The sequence below is a fragment of the Lactuca virosa genome, chromosome 2 (genome assembly GCF_052849685.1).
Source record: "Lactuca virosa cultivar CGN04683 chromosome 2, Lactuca_virosa_CGN04683_v6, whole genome shotgun sequence".
Taxonomy (NCBI): domain Eukaryota; kingdom Viridiplantae; phylum Streptophyta; class Magnoliopsida; order Asterales; family Asteraceae; genus Lactuca; species Lactuca virosa.
The window spans coordinates 154383019-154405723 of NC_136427.1; the positions used below are offsets into that span (position 1 = coordinate 154383019).

The 22705-nt window shown below is 39.5% G+C and overlaps 1 non-coding gene across 1 annotated transcript; it reads right to left on the minus strand.

The window, feature by feature from the left end:
• Nucleotides 1-7989: 7989 nt before the first annotated feature.
• On the minus strand, nt 7990-8096 carry LOC145161756 (small nucleolar RNA R71). The gene has a single exon (XR_013738631.1). It is a non-coding gene; the product is annotated as a small nucleolar RNA R71 (small nucleolar RNA).
• Nucleotides 8097-22705: the final 14609 nt, after the last annotated feature.

Genomic DNA, 22705 nt, shown 5'->3' on the forward strand with positions numbered 1-22705 from the left:
CTTTTATGAACTTGATGTATATAGCATGCTAGCCTAAGTTGCTTGAAATATGATGTATGGTTGTGTGTTGATGTGCTGGTTATGAATACATTGCATGTTTAATACACATTTATGTGGTATGCATTACATGTTTTACTTAATGTATAAATGGCATTGCGGGGTGTAATGGTGACATAGGTAGAACCTTGCAAGTCTAATAGGTTGAAAGAGCTTAAGCCTTATCGGTTGTTAGTTGCACGAACTTTCTACATGGTCGTGTGACACGTGTTTCGTGTATACCTCGGTGTACGGGAACTGGAGTGGTGTTGGCTTTATGGTGTGTCCGGATCAAACATCACGTGGGAACCGGGAGGTGTATCAGTAGAATTGACACCGTTTGTACCGATCCTAAACGACACCGCGGGGTACTTGTACTTTGCAGAGTCGGAGTAGCGAAGTGGAGTCACGGAGTTGGTGTTTCGGGTGGAAGTCATGAGCCACTTAGAGCATTCGGCTGACCGTGCACACAAGTAATGAACGAGGTGTTTCTCTTGGGTTAGGTAGCAATAAGGGACACTTTTCTATCAATCGGTTGGATAGATATAATAAAAGGTTGAATATATAACAAATGTTGGTTGTATAATAAAAGGTTGAGTATGTAAAGAAAGGTTGGTTATTAATAAAAGGTTGAACAAGTAAAGGTTATCTATATATGAAATGTGATTGTTTACATGCTATTCGGTTGTTTATATGGTATTTGGTTGATCATATATGTTATGTGGTAGAATTGCGGTCGAACATTTATGCATGTATGCGGTGGAATATATAACTGGTTAACTATATTACGCGGTTGTTTGCTATATTTTACTTGTCTATCATGTTTATACTTCATCGTAAAATGAATGATTGACCCATTTTGGGTTTGTATGTTTTATGTGCAACTTTATGAACTCACTCGGCAGGGGCTGACACTTGTATCTTTTCTCTTTTGTGCCTTATGATTGGTACAGACAGTTTAGAAGATTGGCATTGGTGAGAGGGGTTCTTATGGGTAGTAGATTTATATTAACGATACCACTCTTCGACACGTTTTTGATTATTTACTTTAAAGTACTTTTGTTTACATTTTAAATGGTTTGGAATTATGTTTGAATTTTTGAAGTAACGTTGTGGTTTTGAAAATGTTTTGAGTTAAAAACTAAGTCTTCCGCTAACGTATTTTGTTAAATAAATATTTTAAAAAGAAAAAAATTATGGTGAAAATCACGACGTTACATGATCTCTTCTCAAGGAAACCTTACCAAAAGAATCCTCTTGTGCATTCCCACACTGCTATACTTGCCGCCAAAAACCACAACCATCAATCCCCATGTTGGGTCTACATCCCAACTCTGAAAATCACATGTCTGCTCTCTATTTCCTCCGAACATGGAAATCTGGAAGAACATAACCCCCGTCGTAGATAATGACATCCCAATCCGTCTGCCAATCACTCAGCCTCTGGCTTCAATCCTTGAGTCAATCATCACAATCGCTTCCTTCTCGAGTCTCGCGACTCAACTAGCACTACCTCGAGCAAGGCCCTCAAGACCTCGATATCAACTAACTTACCTAGGTCTGCACCATTCAAAGCCCAACCTAACATGGCCACTAAGGCCCAAACATCTATCAAACCTATCCTCAGTCTGAACAACCATAACCGATAAACCGAAAGGCTGATAAAGACGAGAACACACTACAATCAATCATGGTGACAAACCAAGCTATATACCCCCAACCAGCTCCTTAGAATCCCCAAAGTTTTCCTAGATTCGAGTATGGAACCCGTGATTTCATTAGTACTGGCCCAATACTACCTTCCACACCTATCCATACTTTCCTTAAGAATCGTTCCGCATCCTCTAAGTAACTACTCATGTCCACTACCGTCCAATCCAAACACAAATACTTTTCCTCAGATGAGTACACACTGCTAATCCTCGTAGTTTCTCCTTTTCGGATCCCTCTTCTGAGAATACTTACACAATCACATTCTAACATTCTTCCTAGGTTGTCCTAGGATTCCATTCACACTACTCTCTGCCATCAGCTGCAAAAGAGACTTCCTCTAATACCTTATAACTATCTCATGAATACAATTACATGTTATGGGCACTAGAAAATTCTACGACTGTAAGGTCTCACACTACAACGATTGGGCTCAAACAAGAGTTAAACTTAACCTTCTAAAATTATCTAATCCCCGCAACATGTAACCTAACTTATTTGCTTAATAGTTAGATGATATTATTGGAGGTCCCTAAAAGCACAAAGCAAGCAGCATTCGAGCATCGAGTAATCTAACCAGTGCCTCACTTAATCTGTCCATTCTATCCAACAATCTGAAATCCATACTAGCATGCAGTTGTAAAAGCTCAACCAACATATATATAAATGCATCTTTCCTAGCATTCTATCAAGCAATTCCTGACCAGATCCTTAGCCCTAATCTAGCATCCACTTCTCATATACTCATATCAGACCAACAAGCATAACATATGTATGGTTATTTTGGGAAATACTTACTTGTGCTCGGCTGATTGCATGCATCGCACCCCTTTTTCTTAAAAACCTTTTTTGGAAAACTCATTTTCTTTTAAAATGTTTTATTAACTCCTTAGTTTGATTTCAGAAAGACCCAAGGGTATGCCCAAATCCCTCAAAACAAGGCTATGATACCAACTTATAATGTCCCGAATACACCGAGTAAAAATTTCATTTTTAAATAACTCAAAACCATTCATTCATTATCTCAAAGACGATCAAAATAAAAGTATTCTCAAAACATCAGAGTAATTCGTAAACATTCAGTGCAGAATAAATCTCTAGGGGATGCAGTGCGATCAAGCCGGACCATTCCTATTGAAACATGAAGTACCTAAAAATATTTTAAACATAAACCATAAGCACGAAGCTTAGTGAATTCCATAAAATACCACATACCATACAAGCAACGGGCCTCGCCCAATGAGTATAACGGGCCTCACCCCATCTCGCATAATTGGCCCCTCCTAATGAGTATAACGGCCCTCGCCCTAACTCGCAGAATGGGCTCCACCCAACATAGAAAACATGCAAGTATCACATAGACAACTAGCATCCTAAAACCATAATCTAGTGGGCCGACATTGGTGCCTTCGACCTACGAGTATAGTAGAGAGACTCACCTCGATCGGTAGCCGGATAAAACTCACACTCGAGCTACTGCTACCAAAAGCTCCTCACAATAAACATATCCAAAACGACCCTAATTAATAATTAAGGTAATTCTCCAACTTAGCAAGTCCAAAATATCAAGGCTAAACCTTATTGGGGCAAAAGACAATTTTTCCCTTCCAAGGAATGATCTTAGGTGAAGGAGGCTGGTAATGAGAGGGTTTCCCATAAGTTAGAGCCCTTCAATAGGGCTCAAAACCGAAGATTTCGGGTTTTGATCTGCCCAGATTACGCCCAACGTAACTTAAATTACGCCAAACGTAATTCATTAAAACCTGTCACACCCAAAAGTTCCAATTTCAACTTCAACTTCAAACAACCATAAATTCTCCATTTCAACTCCGTTTTCGGCGTTCTTTATATGCAAGGAAAGGTATTGACGATCTCCACAATCATATCTAATTAATTTTGACTTAAAACCTACCCAACTAAAATCCTTAATGTAACACCCGTAAATTCGGGCTACACAATAAAGTTATTATAAGCCATAATAATGACTTTTGAATAAGAGATTGTTTAGGATAAATAATCTTAACCGAGTTATAGTATATGTCGTAAATAGTGAGTTGGAGATATGTCACTTATTAGCCCTAATGATCTAAACGAAAAGTAGCAAAGTTCGAGTTTAATAGGCTTAAAACGTTATATATATATATATCAATATATGATAAAAATATAAAGTTTCGTATTAAGATAAATAGTAAAAATCAACCAAATCATTCGTACATCATTAAAATTAGTGCGCAGAAACACACACACACACACACACACACATATATATATATATATATATATATATATATATATATATATATATGTATATATATATATATATATATATATATATATATATATTATTTGGAAAATACATGTAATCCCGATCCCAAAAATATAAGTTTCATAAAAATCTGAATTCATATGAAGGAGATATGAATTTTATAAAATATAAATATCAGTCGCGTAGTTAAAAACTATAAAGGTCAAATGGTACGGAGAAAATAGTTCACTTTTGGATAAAGTAACCAAAAGGAAAATCATAGTACTCATTAAGTTAGGAATTTTAGTAAGAGGAACACCAAAATTGGAGTCCGTAGGAGAGACTTATGATTTTTGAAAAATCATTAAATCTTGTAAAAATAGGGGCTAAAAATAAAATTAGAATTAGTTGATAGAGTGTAAAAGAAAGTTGTAGATCTTGTCGAGAGATTTTCGGGGGATATAAAGAACATAAAAAAGTAGTTCGTATGAGGAAGTTATGGAGTTTACGAAATCTGCGATTTTTGCGCCCTGCGCAGTGCGTGCCAGGCACGCACCAGGTGTAGGAATGGCAATGGGGCGGGTTCGGGGCGGGGCATGGTTTCCCAAACCCGCCCCGATATCTTTCGGGTATCTTATCGGGGCGCCCCGTTGGGTTCGGGTTTTCCCATCAGGTTTCGGGTATCTTATCGGGCTTACATAAATTCATAACGAAATCTTTATTCCGTTTTAGGTTAACCCGATGCCTTATAAAAAATACGTGTTCTAGCGTCCCTTTTAAATTAAAAATATCATGAATCAATTTAATAAAATTAACTCGACGTTATATTAAAAATTACTTGATTTAATTTTAGTGTAATACGTCAAAACATAAAAAATGATCATTCACACCAGATTGTTAATAACTAAAAAGATTGTCCACAGTAAGTATTTTATCTTTGAAAGCGTGCAATTAACATCAAAAAGGATTCGAACATATATATATATATATATATATATATATATATATATATATATATATATATATATATATATATATATATATATATATATATAATTGGGGCGGGTCGGGTCGGGGCGAGGATAACCCACTCCCTGTCCCGAACCCGATAAAAAACCCGATAACGACCCGTTACCCGACCCAAAATAATCGGGTTTCGGGTTTCCCCATCGGGTTCGGGTTTTTTTGCCATCTCTAACCAGGTGCGCGATGTGCACTTCTAGAAGATGAAAACACGGACCATAGAGTGCCCGAAACGTGGCACAAAGTGGATGGGGGAGACGTAGGCTTGATATGCGCACCATGCACCCTAAAAATCACCTATAAAAGGGCAACAACCCTCATTCTCCTCCTCCACACCTCTTCTATCATTATCTCTCTATTATCCCTCCCGTAAACCTATTTTTCTTTCGTTTCTATCCTGAGACGAAACCTTGTGACACCCTGGAGTATGCGTTCGAGTAGTAGCCTTCAAGTAGGAGACCCTGAGTTAGAGTTCTACCCACTAGGACGTTGGGTCTCATCCATAATCTGCCACGTCAAAGGAAAGGTCAGTTGCTAGAAGCGAAGCTCTGCCCGAATTTCGATTCATCGTTTTAACAAGTGAGTGCATAGTTACTTTCAAGTTTATGCATAAATATAAGTATTATAAATGTTTAACTGCTATGTGCGTTATCTTTGATGTGTTTAATGTAGTTGTATAAATATGAATACTACTTGATTTATTGGTATGTTTAACATACTTAATAATATGACTGGGTAGTGAGTGTGATATGTGCATATTTAGTCATATACTTCATATAATATCTTAATACTTTTTGTTGTTTTTGTCTCAATTTATGAACAAAAGGTGCTTAATTATGTTTAAATTTCATTTTCAGCCTTGAAGACATGCTTGGAAGAAAAAGGAAGCGGATTGAGCAATTGGAAGCTTGGAACTTGTAAATTGAAGAAAGAAGTCAAGAATGAAGAAGAACTCGACAAGTTGGTCCATCAACTCGACGAGTTGCCTAGAAGATTCCCGATACAAGAGTGTCTTGTCGTACACACGTTTTAACTAAGAAAGTCGGCGAGTTTGTCCATAAAACTCGACGAGTTGGTGTTAATTTTTGGAATATATATAAAGATCTTTTCTCATTCGAACCCTAACTTTTGTTGGAGGCTTGGACGACTTTCGGAGGCTAGAGATGTTCTGAGAAGCTTTAGTTTTCGAATTTCAACTAGAGGATTTGGAATTGAAGAGATTAAAGGCATAAAATACTTTTCTCTTAATCTTTGTTTTGAATCATGTTTATAACATTAGATTTCGAGTTTATGATGTTATTTGCTGTACATATGAGCTAAAAACTTCATACTTTTGTTTAGAGTAGATAAACTTATGAATATGGTTTGATTGAGTGGCTTGGATTAATTAGATTTGGTTATTTGTCTTGTCAAGCTTGTTAAAGGATCCTTGCATGTTAATGATAAGTATTTTCTGTTAATAACTAAGTAATTGAGTTGCATGAACATCATCTTGATTGCTTGAATCATATAGTTTTTTTAAAACAAGATTGTATGCCTAGTATTAGTGAACATGAACCTAGGGTTAACTAAAAAATAAGTAAGTTAATGTGTGAGCATATGTGATGACCAACCTCATATGAGTTAATTGAACCAACCAATTTGATTAACTATATTACAAGTCTTGCTTGATTCGAACTGAACACTAGGAAACATGTTAGTTTAATCAACTGACCACTGTTTGAATTAACTTGTTTGCTAAAGGATTAGTGATAGTGAACATGAACCTAATCACATTAGAAATCGGTAACCAATGACATATTAAGCCATTTCACTTTCCACGAAATCAACCATAGGAATAAGTGAATCGAATCTAAACGGAAGTCTCTTTAATTTGATTAAATCTAGTCGTCTTTTGTTCCTCTTTAGTTATTAATTGCCTTTTTGCTAAAGTATTTAAGAATTTACTTAAGTTTCTAGTCTTGTAAAAGTAGAGAAAACCCCATTTTAATTAATCGCTTTAATTAGATAATATTAGTATTAATTTTAGTTGTTACCATTCCCTGTGTTCGATACCCTACTTGCTTAAACTAAATTGTTATCGATAGGTACACTACCTACGTGTGTTTGTTTTAAATTGAGTTTGTTAGGATTAAAACTAGTATACTTCACACACATCAAGTTTTTAGCATCGTTGTCGGGGAACGGTTCTAATAGTTAATTTTATTTGCTAGTGTTATCGATCCTTTGTGTGAGATTTATCTTGCATAAAGTTACTAGTGTTTAGTTTTAATTTTCAGTTTTAATTTTTCTGATTTTGTGTTGAACTCACCGAGTACACTTCTGAACTCGACGAGTTGATCGCGTTTTCAGTTTCGTTTTTCTTTGTTTTTGTTTGTTTTACGCGTGTTTTTCTGTTTTGTTTCAGGAAGCTTATGACCAGGAGTTCCAGCTCTACAGTAATACCACCATTAGAAGATCCGGAATCCGTTATTCGCAAAAAGAAGGAAAAAGCAATCGGGGAATCAAGCGCTAAAGACGAGAAAATAGAAGATTTTGAGCCAAAAGCACCCAAATTTGAAGAAGAGAGTGAGACCAAATCAGAAGAAGAGATGGCCAACATTGTAGACATACCCATGGGCAAATACAAGAGGAGAATGCGTGATGATACCGGGCCAGGACTTGTACAACCCGCGATTCCAGCAACTATGAACTTTGAGCTGAAAGGTCACATACTTGCCCAACTGCAGGACATCCCATTCTACGGGAAGGATCACGCAGACGCGTACAAGCATATCGACGAGGTCAACGACATAGCCGACTACTTAAACATCCCTAATGTGCCTCGCGAGACTGTTCTACTTCGTATGCTACCGGTTACATTTAAGGGAGCCGCGAGAGATTGGCTAAAATCACTACCCCCAGGATCCATCACGACATGGGCTAAGATGCGTGAAGAATTCATCAATCAGTTTTCCCCACCGTCCAAAATAGGAAAGTTGAACAAAGTAATTGCAAACTTCAAACAACAAGGAGGCGAGTCACTTTATGAGGCGTGGGAAAGATACAAAGGCTTGTTGAGGAACTGTCCTCATAATGACCTAAACATTCAGAAAGAAGTCTATATATTCTATGATGGAGTGAATGTGACAACCAGACAACTCCTTGACTCCTAAGGACCACTCATAAAGAAGGAACCCGCGGTTATACAAGAATTGATAGAAGAATTCTCTAAGCACTCAAGAGAATATCATAACCCAAGGCACGACTCAACATGAGGGGTGGTGAATTCAGTTTCTGATGACATGGCGGCAGTGATGGCTAAGTTATAGAGCATGGATCGTAGGATGACAAGGATGGACCAATCTATCTATGCCATCTGAGTGGGATGTGACAATGAAGCGGGCCCCACCTTAATAAAGACTATGACTTAGACGAGAATGGGAACCGAAAGCTCAAGTGTGCTACTCAAGTGGGGATAGGTATGACGAGGACTGGAGAAAACCTAAAAAGGAGTGGCTACCATATGATGAGTACAAGAAGGAAAAGGAGGAAAAATATAGGCAAAAGGCGAGAGGTTTCTATCAAAAGGAGGAGCTGGTGCAAGAGAAGAAAATGGACTTTGAAGACATGCTCACACGATTTGTAGCTGCATCCGAGAAAAGACACAACGAAACCGATGTGGCAATACGAGAAAAACAAGAAATGATGAAGGAAAAACAAACGTTAATGAGAAATCAGCAAGCCTCTATCCTCAACATTGAGAAACAACTAGCGCAGCTTGCGAAGCAAATCAACGAGAGAACACTAAGCAGACTTCCTAACAATACCGAAAAAAATCCGAGAGGTACACATATTATATTGTGACGACTAGGAGCGGAAAAATAGTCACTCCTCTGACCCCGATCCCGAAAGAAGATCCAAAAATGGTGCAGGAAATAGAGAAGGACAACAGTGAATCGCTAACTGAAGACGAAACTCGCCGAGTTCATGAAAATAACTCGACGAGTTCTCCATCTGATCAGAAAAATGATCCTCCACTTAAGTCGTATCAACCTCCATTGCCATTCCCGAACCAAGCTAGACAAGATAAACATAATTAAGACTATAAGAAGTTTCTGCAGCACATCAAGGCACTCCAAATTAACATCCCTTTCATAGAGGCAGTTGCACAAATGCCCAAGTATGCCGATTTTTTGAAAGACCTTCTCACAAATATGAAAAATATGGAGGAGGCATCTAAGGTGGTTTTAAATGAAAATTGTTCTGCTGCAATGTTGAATAAATTTCCAAAAAAGATGGGTGACCCGGGTAGTTTGACTTTACCTTGTCAATTCAGATATTTGGCTACAAGTTATGCATTGGCCGATTCGGGGGCTAGTGTGAGTCTCATGCCTTATTCGTTCTTTAAAAGTTGAACCTTCCGGAGCCGAGACCAATCTGAATGGTGATTCATCTCGTAAACAAGACGGTGACATTTCCAAGGGGAATATACGAAGATCTATTGGTGAAAGTTGATAAGATCGTGTTTCCTGCGGATTTCATAGTGCTAGATATGGAGGAAGACCATCAAGTACCCATTATCCTTGGAAGACCATTCTTAAACACCGCATGCGCCATAGTCGACATAAGAGAGTCCAAAATTACACTTCGGGTAGGAGAAGATTCAGTTACATTTGGCGTTGATCGAGCCATGAAGCATTCTTGTTTAAGTGATGATACAGCCTTCTCGGTAGACGTATTGGAAGAGCTCTTGGAAAAGGAATTGTGAATCAACCTTTATCTCAGAAGATGAATTTGATCCTGAAAAACATCTAAGTGGGATAGAGAGATTACTTGAAGAAAGTGAATACGAAGAGCTGAAAAGACGTTCTGGAAACTCAACTCGACGAGTTGAAGACACCAACTCGGCGAGTTGGAACGAAAATTCGCGATCTGACGGGGAAATTGGCTACAACTCGATGAGTTCCTATGATAAACTCGATGTGTTTAATGTTCAGAATACGAAACTAGAGCTTAAAACTTTTCTAGATCATTTGGAGTATGCTTTTATGGAAGAGGTAATCAAAAACCTGTAATTATAGCCTCTGACCTCACACAATCTGAAAAGGAAGAGTTGGTTCAAGTTTTGAATAAAAGGAAGAACGCCATCGCATGGAAAATTACCGATATAAAAGGAATTAGCCCTTATTATTGCTCTCACAAGATCAAGCTTGAAGAAGGAGCAAAACCGGTAGTGTAACATCAAAGGCGATTGAACCCAACCATGCACGAGGTGGTCAAGAAGGAGGTTGTCAAGCTCTTAGATGTTGGATCACATATTCGATTTTTGATAGTCCATGGGTTAGTGTAGTGCCAAGGAAAGGATGGATGACAGTCGTGACGAACGAGAGGAACGAGCTTATACCTACACGAATGGTAACCGGTTGGCGGGTGTGTATCGATTATCGAAAGCTAAACGATGCTACTTGCAAAGACCACTTCCCTCTTCCTTTTATTGATCAAATGCTTGAGCGATTATCTGGACATTTCTATTATTGTTTTTTAGATGGATTTTCAGGTTATTTCCAGGTTCCCATTGACCCTAATGATCAAGAGAAGACGATTTTCACTTGTCCAAGTGGAACATTTGCCTATCGACGCATGCCTATTGGGTTATGCAATGCGTTGGTAACCTTTCAACAATGCATGACGACGATATTCCACGACATGGTAGAAAAGTTTATGGATGATTTTTTGTATTTGATTCTTCTTTTAATGTTTGTCTTACTAACCTTGATTTGATGCTTGATTTGTGTGAAAAGACCAATTTATTTCTAAATTGGGAAAAATGTCATTTCATGGTGAAGGAGGGCATTGTTTTAAGCCATAAGGTGTCCAAAGAGGGGATTGAGGTGGATCGAGCAAAGATTGACACCATTGCCAAATTACCCCCACCAACCAATGTGAAGGGCGTTAGGAGTTTCTTAGGTCATACAGGTTTTTACCGCCGTTTTATTAAAGATTTTTCAAAAATAACTAGACCTTTGACTCAACTGCTTTTGAAAGATGCACCTTTTAATTTTTCTAAATAATGTTTAGACGCCTTTGAGATTTTAAAAGAAAAATTAACTAACGCCCCAATCATTATTTCCCCGAATTGGAACTTGCCTTTTGAAATAATGTGCGACACAAGTGATTATGCCCTAGGAGCTGTGCTTGGTCAAAGGGTTGACAAACACTTTCAACCCATTTATTATGCGAGCAAAACCCTAAACCCGGCCCAAGAAAATTATACCACTACCGAGAAGGAATTATTGGTCGTGGTTTATGCCTTTGACAAATTTCGTCCCTACCTTATATTATCCAAAACAACTGTTTTTACTGACCATTCTGCTATCAAGTATTTGTTTGCCAAGCAGGATGCGAAGCCAAGATTGATCCGGTGAGTGCTTTTACCTCAAGAATTTGACATCGAGATCAAGGACAAGAAAGGGATGGAGAACGTAGCAGCCAACCATCTATCCAGATTGGAAAATCCAAAGAGGGGCGATATGGACAACAAGGGTAGTGGGGATAGCTTTCCAAAGGAGTACTTGATGATGATAATGGGGGAGGAACCATGGTATGCTGACATTGCAAACTTCTTGGCAGGAAATTTCCTTCCAAAAGGGCTCACTCACCAACAGAAGAAAAAGCTCTTTTCAGAAATCAAATATTATTTCTGGGATGAGCCCTATCTTTTTAGAAGTTGTGCAGATGGGGTCATTAGAAGATGCATATTTGGAAAGGAGATCCATGACATTTTAAAGCATTGTCATAATGGGCCGGCAGGAGGACATCATGGGACTCAATACACAGCCAAAAAGGTTTTTGATACAGGGTTTTATTGGCCAACAATCTTCAAGGATGTTGCCACCTATGTGAGAGAGTGCGACTCCTGTCAAAGGTCAGGAAATATTTCTGCAAGGAATGAGATTCCACAAAGGAACATCCAAGTGTGTGAAGTATTTGATGTGTAGGGTGTAGATTTCATGGGACCATTCCCATCATCTAAAGGTAATAAATACATACTTGTGGCGGTAGATTATGTGTCAAAGTGGGCAGAAGCGCAGGCATTACCAACCAATGATGAAAGGGTAGTTGTGAAATTTCTAACAAGGTTCTTTTCTAGATTTGGAGTGCCAAAGGCACTAATAAGCGATAGGAGAACCCATTTTGCTAATGATCAACTAGCAAAGGTGTTACAAAGATATGGTGTGCACCATAGATTTTCAACACCATACCATCCACAAACAATTGGGAAAACCGAGACCACAAATAGGGAACTTAAGAGAATCTTGGAAAGATTGGTGGGTAGCAATAGGAAAGATTGGGCGGACAAACTCGATGAAGCGCTTTGGACATTCAGGACTGCATTTAAAACACCCATTAGGACCACCCCCTATCGATTGGTTTATGGGAAACAATGTCATCTACCGGTGGAGCTTGAGCATAAAGCTTATTGGGCTTTGAAAACATGCAATATTTTTTTAACCAAGTGAGTTGCGTGCGAATCGACTCTTGCAAATGAATGCCTTAGAGGAATTGAGAAACGAGTCATACACTAAGGGGTTGTTTGTTAGCCTCTTAATCTGTAAATTAAGAGGCAAACTCTTAAAAATTCAGATTTAGACCGTTTGTTTGGGTATTAATTTTTGCCTCTTAATTTTGTTAATACCTCTTAAAGTTTTAGATGTAGAGCCATGTCTGAACTTAAAAAAAACGCGCTTTCCCTTCCTGCCCTAAAATTTCAACGCTCTTTTTCGTCACTCCATACTTCACGAGAGCAGCGTCTGTTTCTCCCACTCAACCCCTTTCCGAGCTGCCTCCCTTCACCATCGACTTCGCCGCCGACAACCCCTCCAACGAGGCCGCCTCTTCCATCGTCGTCGGTAGTGCCGACTCCCTTCGTCAAAGTAGCCAAATTTTCCGATTCTAGGTGAAATTTTATTCATTTTCCCTAAAACTCGATAATAAGAGCTCTAGTTAATCGATCTCTGTTTTGGGTGAGGATCTAAGACGAAGTGGTTAATCTCATGGGAGTTAATCAGTGAGTTGCTATGAAATTTGTGACAAGTTCTATATATTGGGTGCAATGACTTATGGCTTTCCTGGAAATCCATGAAATTCGACATGCTACTGTGAGGCTTCCTAGTCAATACATATTCATTATGTATTATACAATAATCAAATAATTTATTATGGTGGCATCAGTACGTTACATCAGATGGTTAAACTTGTTCATATACAAGATTTAGAGGGCTTATTTTCTGGTTATAAACTTCTTATATTCATGTATTCCATTTGAAATTCAAATCAATGAGAATTTAATTTATGCATTTGGCAACAAAATCTATAGTGTATATGCTCTGGTGTTTGTATGTCATTCATTTGTGATGTGCAGGTGGAAGCTAAGTGGGCTTTGTGGAGGTAAGAACAACAAATGTCTAGACCTGAAGCAATGTTGGGAGGAGCTCCAGGGGTACATGGACATAAAATTCTATCAATACTTTGAAAGTTGTGGTTATATAACTGATGTAGTAATCACGTTTGACCTTCCATGAACCCAACAAGAAGTTTGTTGAGGTGAAACGAGCACTTCCTAAAGACGCTATTCCTGGCAGCAATTTTGGCTATTATGATATTCAAATGGATGTTAATAGATTCCTGCAACAAACCTCTGGTTTGGGGCAAGAGGTGGTGGTTAAGATCAGCAAGAGGCAGGTGGTGGTGACAATATGGGCGTCAGACAAACCGGTTACTAATAGTTTGTATGTCCTTTTTAAAAGTGTGGTTGGTAGGTGGAAATGTGTAACTCATGTTTGCAATAGTTGTATTTGTTTCCATTTATCAATTGTGTACATCTTTTTCATTTTTAATGTTTGCAATAGTTTATCTATTTCTATTTATCAGTTGTTTACATCTTTTTCATTTTTAATGTTATTGTGGATTTCTTATGGTGTTGGTGTTTATATTTGGATTTTGTATTTAATTTGGATTATGTATGATGCTTATATTTTTTTATAACTATTCAAGAAGTTGGTTAAATTATTATATAAAACAGAAACATTGAATTTAGCTGAAAATAATATAGAAGGGTAAAATGGTAATTTTCCTTATTTAGCACATTAATTCAGAGGTTCCAACCAAACAGTATGTTAAAAAATCAGATCTTAAAAATTCAGAGCCTCTTAGGAATTCAGACCTCTTAAAAATTTAGAGCTTAAAAATTAAGATCCTGCCAAACAGCCCCTAACTCGTTGATTTATAAGGATAAGAGAAAAAGGTGGCATGATGCAAGGTTGAAAGGGAATAAGGAATTTGAAGATGGCCAAAAAGTTCTTCTTTACAACTCAAGGTTGAAACTTTTTATGGGAAAATTGTGCACTCGATGGTCCAGGCCTTTCAAGATTAAGCATATGCATATCCATATGGGGTGATAGAGCTATGGAACAAAGATAGATCAAGTTTCAAGGTAAATGGTCATAGGGTTAAACTGTAATGTCTGGCTTCTGGTACGCTTTTATTTATAAAGTATTCATTTTAATAGAGCTACTCGACGAGTTGGAAGCCTCAGACTCGTCGAGTATAATCGAGTCTTAGATGCGCGTTTTCAGCTATCTACTCAACGAGTCGAGAGCCCTCGACTCGGTGAGTAGATCTGCCATAGTGAAACCCTAATTTCGGGGTTTTGCACCCAATTTAAGCATCTTAATCCCGACCTTTTGGCCTCATTTCCAGCCTCCAAGTTCTAAACCCTAATCCACGAAACCCTAGAGCATTTTGTGAGTGTCTGTGAGCCATTCTTGAGTGATTTTATGTGTTCTTGAAGCTAGAAGAAGAAGAATGAGCTAGAAGGTTCAAGGAGAAGATAGTAGATCCAAGGATTTCCTTCCATCCTCATCACTTTCTGGTAATCAAGTCTCTAACTTGATCATTCATTAACTAGATCCACTTACTTCCATTTTTATGAGGGTTTTGGTTCAAGAACCTTGGTCTTTGGGATTTTGACATCCCAAGTGACCTATATTTCAGATATGGGATCTAGAAGGGGTTCCATGGCATAAAGGTGCAAACTTTATGACCATGGAAGCCCCATGCAAGCTTAAAAACGTTCTTATGGCCTTTTTAGCCCTAAAAGGCCATGCATGGAAGGAAAGCTAGGAACTTTACGTGTTCAACTGATGACCAAGGCCTAGATCTATTATAGTGTGCTTTGGTTTAGAGTATTATGGCTTTTGGACCAAGATCTATGTTGTAGAGAGTTAGGGTTTGAGCTAAACCCATTAAGAAGGACTAATAGCGGGTAAAGTTGGAAACTTTACCCTTAAAAGTGTATTCCCAGTGTGTAGATGAAGTATGGAGTTTGGATCTGAAGGATAGGAGCTTAATCCATTGAGATGGCTCAATCAGACAAAGGAACTCAGCGAGTCCATAGAGGGACTCGACGAGTCGAGTTGGTTTGTCCCGATTCTATACCACGTGGAACTCGACGAGTCTGTGAAGGGACTCGACGAGTTAGTTTGTGTTTTCACGACTAAGAGTGGCAGAGGAACTCGGCGAGTCAAGGGATTGACTTGACGAGTTGAGTCAACTCAAATGTTGACTTTGACTTTGACCAAAGCATTGACTTTGAACAGGGGTAAAATGGTCATTTTACCTTGAGGAGAATTGTTAGGTTTTGACTAAGTGTTATTGTGATATTAATAGCCGAGGAGTCGTTGGAGCCGCCGTCGGAGGTTCCTCACTCGAGATTTCAGTAGTTAGCTTTGCGAGGTGAGTTTCCTTTAGTAGGAACGGGTCTACAGCACCAAGGTCGGCCCGTGTATGTGATATGTTAATAGCTGAGTGTGGGCAGGGCCCGAATCTCATAGTAGTCGAGTGTGGGTGGGGCCCGAATCTCGTAGTATTATCTGAGTATAGATATGTGACCGCTTGATAGGAATAGTTATACTTGTTGTCTGTGTGATACTTGTATGCATGTTAGTAGCGGAGTGTGGGCGGGGCCCGAATCTCCTAGACAGCGGAGTGTGGGCGGGGCCCGAATCTCCTAGACAGCTGAGTGTGGGCAGGGCCCGAATCTCATAGACAGAGGAGTGTGGGCGGGGCCCGAATCTCCTAAACAGCGGAGTGTGGGCGGGGCCCGAATCTCTATAAGAGTGGGCGGGGCCCGTATCTCCTAGTTGCGTGTTATGTGTATGATATGTGGTAGATTGGGGAGACTCACTAAGCTTTGTGCTTATAGTTTACAGTTTTGGTTTCAAGTACTTCCATTAGCAAGGGGAAGAGCTCGGGATGACTGCATGACACACACCACAGTTTATAGCCTGGGATGTTTTAGACTCTGATGTTTTGACACTTGGTTTTGAAACTGTTAGGATTAAAACCCTAATTGAGATTTGATGAACAAGATGCGGAAAATAAGAACAAACACAAATATGAAGATTATGTCGACACCCAAGCTGAAGGTCTTTATCAAACAAGTAGAAGTCCAGCTGCGAAAGGTGGTACGAAAGCAGCAGATAACAAAATCGATAACTTAAAGAAAATCATCGATGAAGCTGCTAAAGTTATGGAAAGAGAACCTCCTCAGCCAACCGAGAAGAAGAATCAAAGCGATGCTACTACATCCGGTGAACATCCAACTGCTAATGACCCTCCAAGAGAAAGCACTGTACTCCAGGGGGAGGGTTCGTCTACTCCAATACCACACGACATGCCTTTCCAGGGGGAGAATCCTTCAAAGGCCCCAACCCATGAAGATCCATCTGAGGAGGAGAGCACTGAATCTGACATAGGATTCGGCTCGCCATTTGAGGGGGAGAATGCAAATGCAAATGCAAATGACGAAGGCGATATGTCAGAAATGGAAGAAGAAGTCAATGCTGAGCTGGATCCTGCCTATGATCCCAATTACCCTCCTCTCATAAAATGGACAAAGGATCATCCTAAAACACAAATTATTGGTGAATCATCTGAGGGTGTTCTCACACGCTCTCAAATGAAAGCGAAGCAAACTGCTTTATTCTCTCAAGTAGAATTCTGCATGTTTAATTCGCTTGTCTCTAAAGTAGAATCGAAGACGGTAAATGCTGCTCTTGATCACTCTGATTGGGTGCAAGCTATGCAAGACGAACTCCATGACTTTGAACGAAATCGGGTTTGGAGATTGATTCCCACACCAAAGGATGCATCTGTAGTCGGCTTAAAGTGGGTATTTAGAAATAAGTTAGATAAAGAGGGTAATGTCATTCGCAACAAAGCGAGGCTGGTGGTGAAAGGGTATTTCCATGAAGAAGGAATAGACTATGAAGAGACCTTCACTCCAGTAGCAAGGTTGGAATCAGTGAGAATCTTATTGGCATATGTTGCACATAAGAATTTCGAAGTTTTCCAAAGGGATGTAAAATGCACTTTCTTGAATGGAGAACTCGAAGAAATGGTATACGTTGAACAACCACCCGGATTTGTGAACGAGAAGTATCCTGATCACTGCTACATTCTGGATAAAGCAGTCTATGGATTGAAGCAAGCCCCGAGAGCCTGGTATAAAACTCCAACACGATTTCTCAAACTGTAAAAATTCAAGCAAGGTTCAGTTAACCCAACCTTCTTTCGTAAGAAAGAGGGCGAACACTTAATGATAGTTCAGATTTATGTCGATGACATCATCTTCGGCTCCACGAATCCTAGCTTAACAGCTAAATTTAGGAAGTTGATGGAGACTAAATTTGAAATGAGCGCAATGGGTCCGATTAACTTTTTCCTTGGATTGAATATAAGACAGGGACCAGAAGGCATCTTCATCAATCAGGAAGCATACACAAAGACATTGTTAACAAAGTTCGGCATGACGGGAGATTCGAAAGTAAAGGTTCCAATGGCGTTTGGCACGAAGTTGACTCCATCTCTTGAGAAACCGGCTGTTGATATGACTCTTTACCGTCAAATGATAGGGTCACTAATGTATCTAACGACTAGTAGGCTAGAGATAATGTTTTCTGTCTGTTATTGTGCCAGGTTTCAAGCTAATCCAAGAGAACCTCACATGATTGCAGTGAAAAATATCTTCCGGTATTTAAAGCGAACCTCGTCTCTTGGTCTTTGGTATCCTGCAAAATCTGGCTTCTTTGTTCAAGCTTTCTCTGACGCTGATCTTGGTGGATGTGGATTGGACCGAAAGAGCACAACCGGTGGATGCGAGTTTCTTGATGGCAAACTTGTCAGCTGGCAGTCAAAGAAACAAACTTGTGTGTCCCTCTCCACAGCCGAAGCTGAGTACATTGATGCAGCGTCCTGCACATCACAGATCATATGGATACAAAGCCAACTTAGAGATTATGGCTTGAGCATGAAGAAAATCCCTCTTTACTGTGACTCTGAAAGTGCAATACGAATATGTCACAATCCAGTGCAACACTCCAAGACAAAGCATATCGCACTGAGATATCACTTCATCAAGGACCACGTTGAAGATGGAAATGTTGAAATTGACTTTGTTCGGTCCTCAGATCAACTGGCTGACATCTTCACTAAGGCCTTACCAGAAGCAAGCTTTAACAAAATACTCCAAGGCTTAGGAATGATGGAAGCTGAGTCAGCACCGAAACCTCCTTCTACTCACTAAAATTGAACAAGCGAAATAGAGCGCATGCTCGGTCTATTTCGGCTCCTGAATTTTCGGGAACCGAAATGAACCGAACGCTCGGTCTATATCGGTTCTTAAATTTTTGGGAATCGAAATGAACCGAACGCTCGGTCTATTTCGGCTCTTAAATTTTTGGGAACCGAAATGAACCGAACGCTCGGTCTATTTCGGCTCTTAACTTTTTGGGAACCGAAATGAACCGAACGCTCGGTTTATTTCGGCTCTTAAATTTTTGGGAACCGAAATGAACCGAACGCTCGGTCTATTTCGATTCATCTTTTCTAAGGAATGGTTTCAGTTGTATAATTTTGTAAAGCTTTCTTATTCTTTCGTGTGTATATATTTAGTTTCTTTTTTGTTTTTATTATTTTTCAGAAAATCCAAAAATCCAAAATTATTTTCTTTTCTGTTTTTATTATTTTTTTTCAGAAAATCCATAAAGTCAAAAATATTTCTAAGTTTCTTTTTGTTTTTGTCCAATATCTCTATTCTAAACATCAATTCAAGTTCACAGATGCGAAACACGATGATGATGGGGCAGGTATGATCTTCTTCTCTTTCTACTAGTTAAGTGTCCCTAGAAGCATGCTGTTGCATGTAGACCGAAGCCTCCATGACTCTGAGTGAAGCCTTAATGATTCGATAAACACCAATCTTTTCTTCCAAATCATGCTGCTTAAATCACTCAAGTCACGTGCTACCTAACTCTTCTCATATTGAGTTAAGAGTTTTCAGCTTTGTCCTTCTCATATAGCAGAGGTACTTTCGGTTCCTTTACCGCCTCACATTTCTCCATTTAAGTTTCTCTTCATAAAAGTAACCCTTGAGACTCTCAGCAATTACCACTGAGGTTTATGGTTGCACAATCTCTGTGTTGATGATCTTAGTTTCGTCTACCACGAGCTAAGTGAAACCCAAAATCCAACACCTTGAATGCATTGACGGTGAACACTCTAATGTTCAAGCTATTACTTGTTACCTCACGAAATCTCTTTTTCCTTTTGCGTGATCTTTATGAAACTGTCTAACACCAGGACGTTTCTTCCCATAAGATCCAGTTTATTTTTTTGAGATTTCTTACTAATTTCTAGTCACTTAATATATTTTGTCAATCCTACTTGTTCAACAAACCACATCGGTTTCACAAGTATTTCACTCGACTTTCGGTCTTATTTCAAGTATCAAGGTTCGGTTGAAGGTAAGCTACCCTATAAAGCCAATAATTGAAAAGATGCCTTTCCATGTTTCTTTACAAACATTTGATCGTATTTCACGGGAAACGACACAGACACTTCTCAGTCTCTCTTGAGTTTGAAAGAAGAGATTCGTGCCCGGGATCATCAGTTTCATGTCTCAATAGACATCACTTAAATACCACAAATATTTTGCTTTCTTTCTTTATCATTGGCACACTCTTGCACGAAGGTCTTTATGATTTTCCAAATTCTTGTTCATGGTACTAATGGCAATTTTTAGATTTATGCTTTTGACTCTAACAGATATGGTGGTTTCCTTTATTATGAAGAAGCGACAGTTGATTACAATAACGCGAAAGGATGTATCTATTTTCTGGTGGTGATTTTTTTTTCTATTGATAAAAATCAAATAAGGGTGAGTCAACCTGAAGTTGAAACGGTTCGAAATTTAAAAAGGAGCTAAGGTCGAAAAAGGCGCGTGAATTTGAAACGGTTCACATACCCACGCATGCTGACGTATTTCTAGGGATACCAAGCTGTCAAATCGCGCTTTTTCAGGCGACGTTTCAGAGATCCAGTCATCATCACAAACGGATTTTTCTCTCTCCTAAGAGATGGTATAAAAGATTTTCTCGAACCTCTTGGACTCCTTTACCAAACTTTCTCTCTCTCTCAAGAACACATCGGCGATTCTCCACTGTTCATCTTCTTCTCACCTGCAACAATGGCTGAATCTTCATCAGTTTTCGATCAATCCGCTCAGTCCACTCTTCTGACCATCAAACCTAATCAGAATCTGGTAATCAAACTCAACCCCTTTGTCTATGATTCGTATATGCTTCATGTGGTCGAATGTCTCAAGTATTCACCACTTGTGGTCGCTCTCACACAGGTGGAAAGTGTTCCAATGTCGATGCTCTCTGCTGTCTACTCCTCTGCCGTTTATGATAAAGCCAATGAGCGTATCTTTTTCGAAATCGTCAATCAAAAGTCCTCAATTTCAAAGGCTAGGTTTTCTTCATTACTACGCCTTCCTGCTGCTTAATCAATGGTTAACCCAGATTCCATCACTACCACTCAACTGTACTCGATGCTCTATGATATGGGGTACACGGAGCTTCTCACAACAATCACCAAGTTCAAAAAGTCTTCTCTTCCTCCTCAGTGGAACGGGCTCTTAACGCTCCTCTCCAAGGGCTTATCGGAGAGGAGTGCTGGTTCAGATGGTACGAGCAGGGCTTTTATGACCATTCTATATGGTCTGTATCATGGGATTAATTTGGACTATGGCTCGATTCTATGGGCTCAACTTGTTCAGAGTCTAAGCTCTTCTTCGAGGTACACTGAAATTTCTTGTGCACGATTTTGGACTATCGTCACTCATTGGGCGATGGACAAGTTTAATGTTCCCACTATGGCGGATTCCTCATGTCTTCGATTTCTACATTTCATACGACGAGGATCCTTGTCCCAAAATACCTCCAAGTTTATCTTTATCGGGTCAATTCCAGAATCTATGTACCGTTGTGTATCCAGTGCGAGTCATGTCATGGCAGATTACAAAAAGCTTTCTCCTTCAGGTCCACGATCGCTTACTCCCGAGATGCAAAGCTCGTTGGACGCTACAGACAAGCCTGCAAAGCGAGGAAGGAAGTCTGATAACAAAGGGGAAAAGGATGGTCAATCATCCAAAGCTTCTACTCCTAAGAAACGCAAGTTAGAGCGAGCCGAGTCTAATGCTCCAAAGAAACGCACGACCAAAAAGCAGGCTCGTAGAACGAAGTCTCCTTCTTCATCCTCAAGTGACTCTGAGTATGTTCCTTCAGATGGCCAACGTGATCCTGAGTCAAATGACGAAGAAGCTACTGAAACCGACAGTCCTCCTAGAGGTAATTCGCCTCCACCCTCACCTACTAATGATAGCAACCGAAACTCGCCTCCTCGTTCTGTTCCACTTTCGGTTCCTATAACTATCACTCCCTGTCCTCCACCTGTCTCCTCTACAACTGCAACCCCTATCCCCATTCCAACCCCACTACTCACGACCATCACTACTACCACAACCACTCCTACACCCGAACCTACAGTTCATGTCAACGTATCTGATATGGAGGCATCCACTGTCGGTTCTACTCCACCTGTTACCTCAACTACTTTAACCCCACCTACATAACCAGAACATGTTCTTGGCGGTGAAGACATGGAATTCGATTCCACTTATTTCAGTCCTTATCGCGTACAAAGCGATGAAGATGATGAAGCCCCGATTACCAAAAAGCATCTCAAGGCTGTCACAGAAAAGCTTGATCAATTGCTTTCTTCGTCTTCTACTAGTGCATATTCAGAGGCTGCTTTCAAAGCTCTGTTCTCATCAGTTGTCAAAGATCATGAGGCCTCCATCTCCAATGGTTCCAACGCTATTGAAGCCTCAAACTCAACATGCCAGAAAGCTTCTCTTGCCGTTGAAGCTTCCACCAAAGATTGCAAGGAAGCGACCGCAAAAGTCAAAAAACTAGTTTCAGAAGCCCAACTCTTTCTGTATTCTCTTCAAGCAGCAGCTCAGAAAAATGCTCAAACAGTGAACGCCTCCGTTGATAATCTTACGCGTTCACTGGAGGCAGAGAAGAAAAATTTTGACGCAGCTCGTAAAGCAATTGAGGCTGCTAACCAAGATCTTCATACTAACATTGATGATCGGCTGACTCAACTTGCAGCAGAACTTGCTGTTGAAAATAAAATTATGGATGAGCTGGATAAGCGAACTTCACAGCTGAAAATCCAGAATCTCAAACTCAGAAATGCTACCAAAGAGATTGAAGATTTAAAATCTGAGCGGGAGGTAATTAA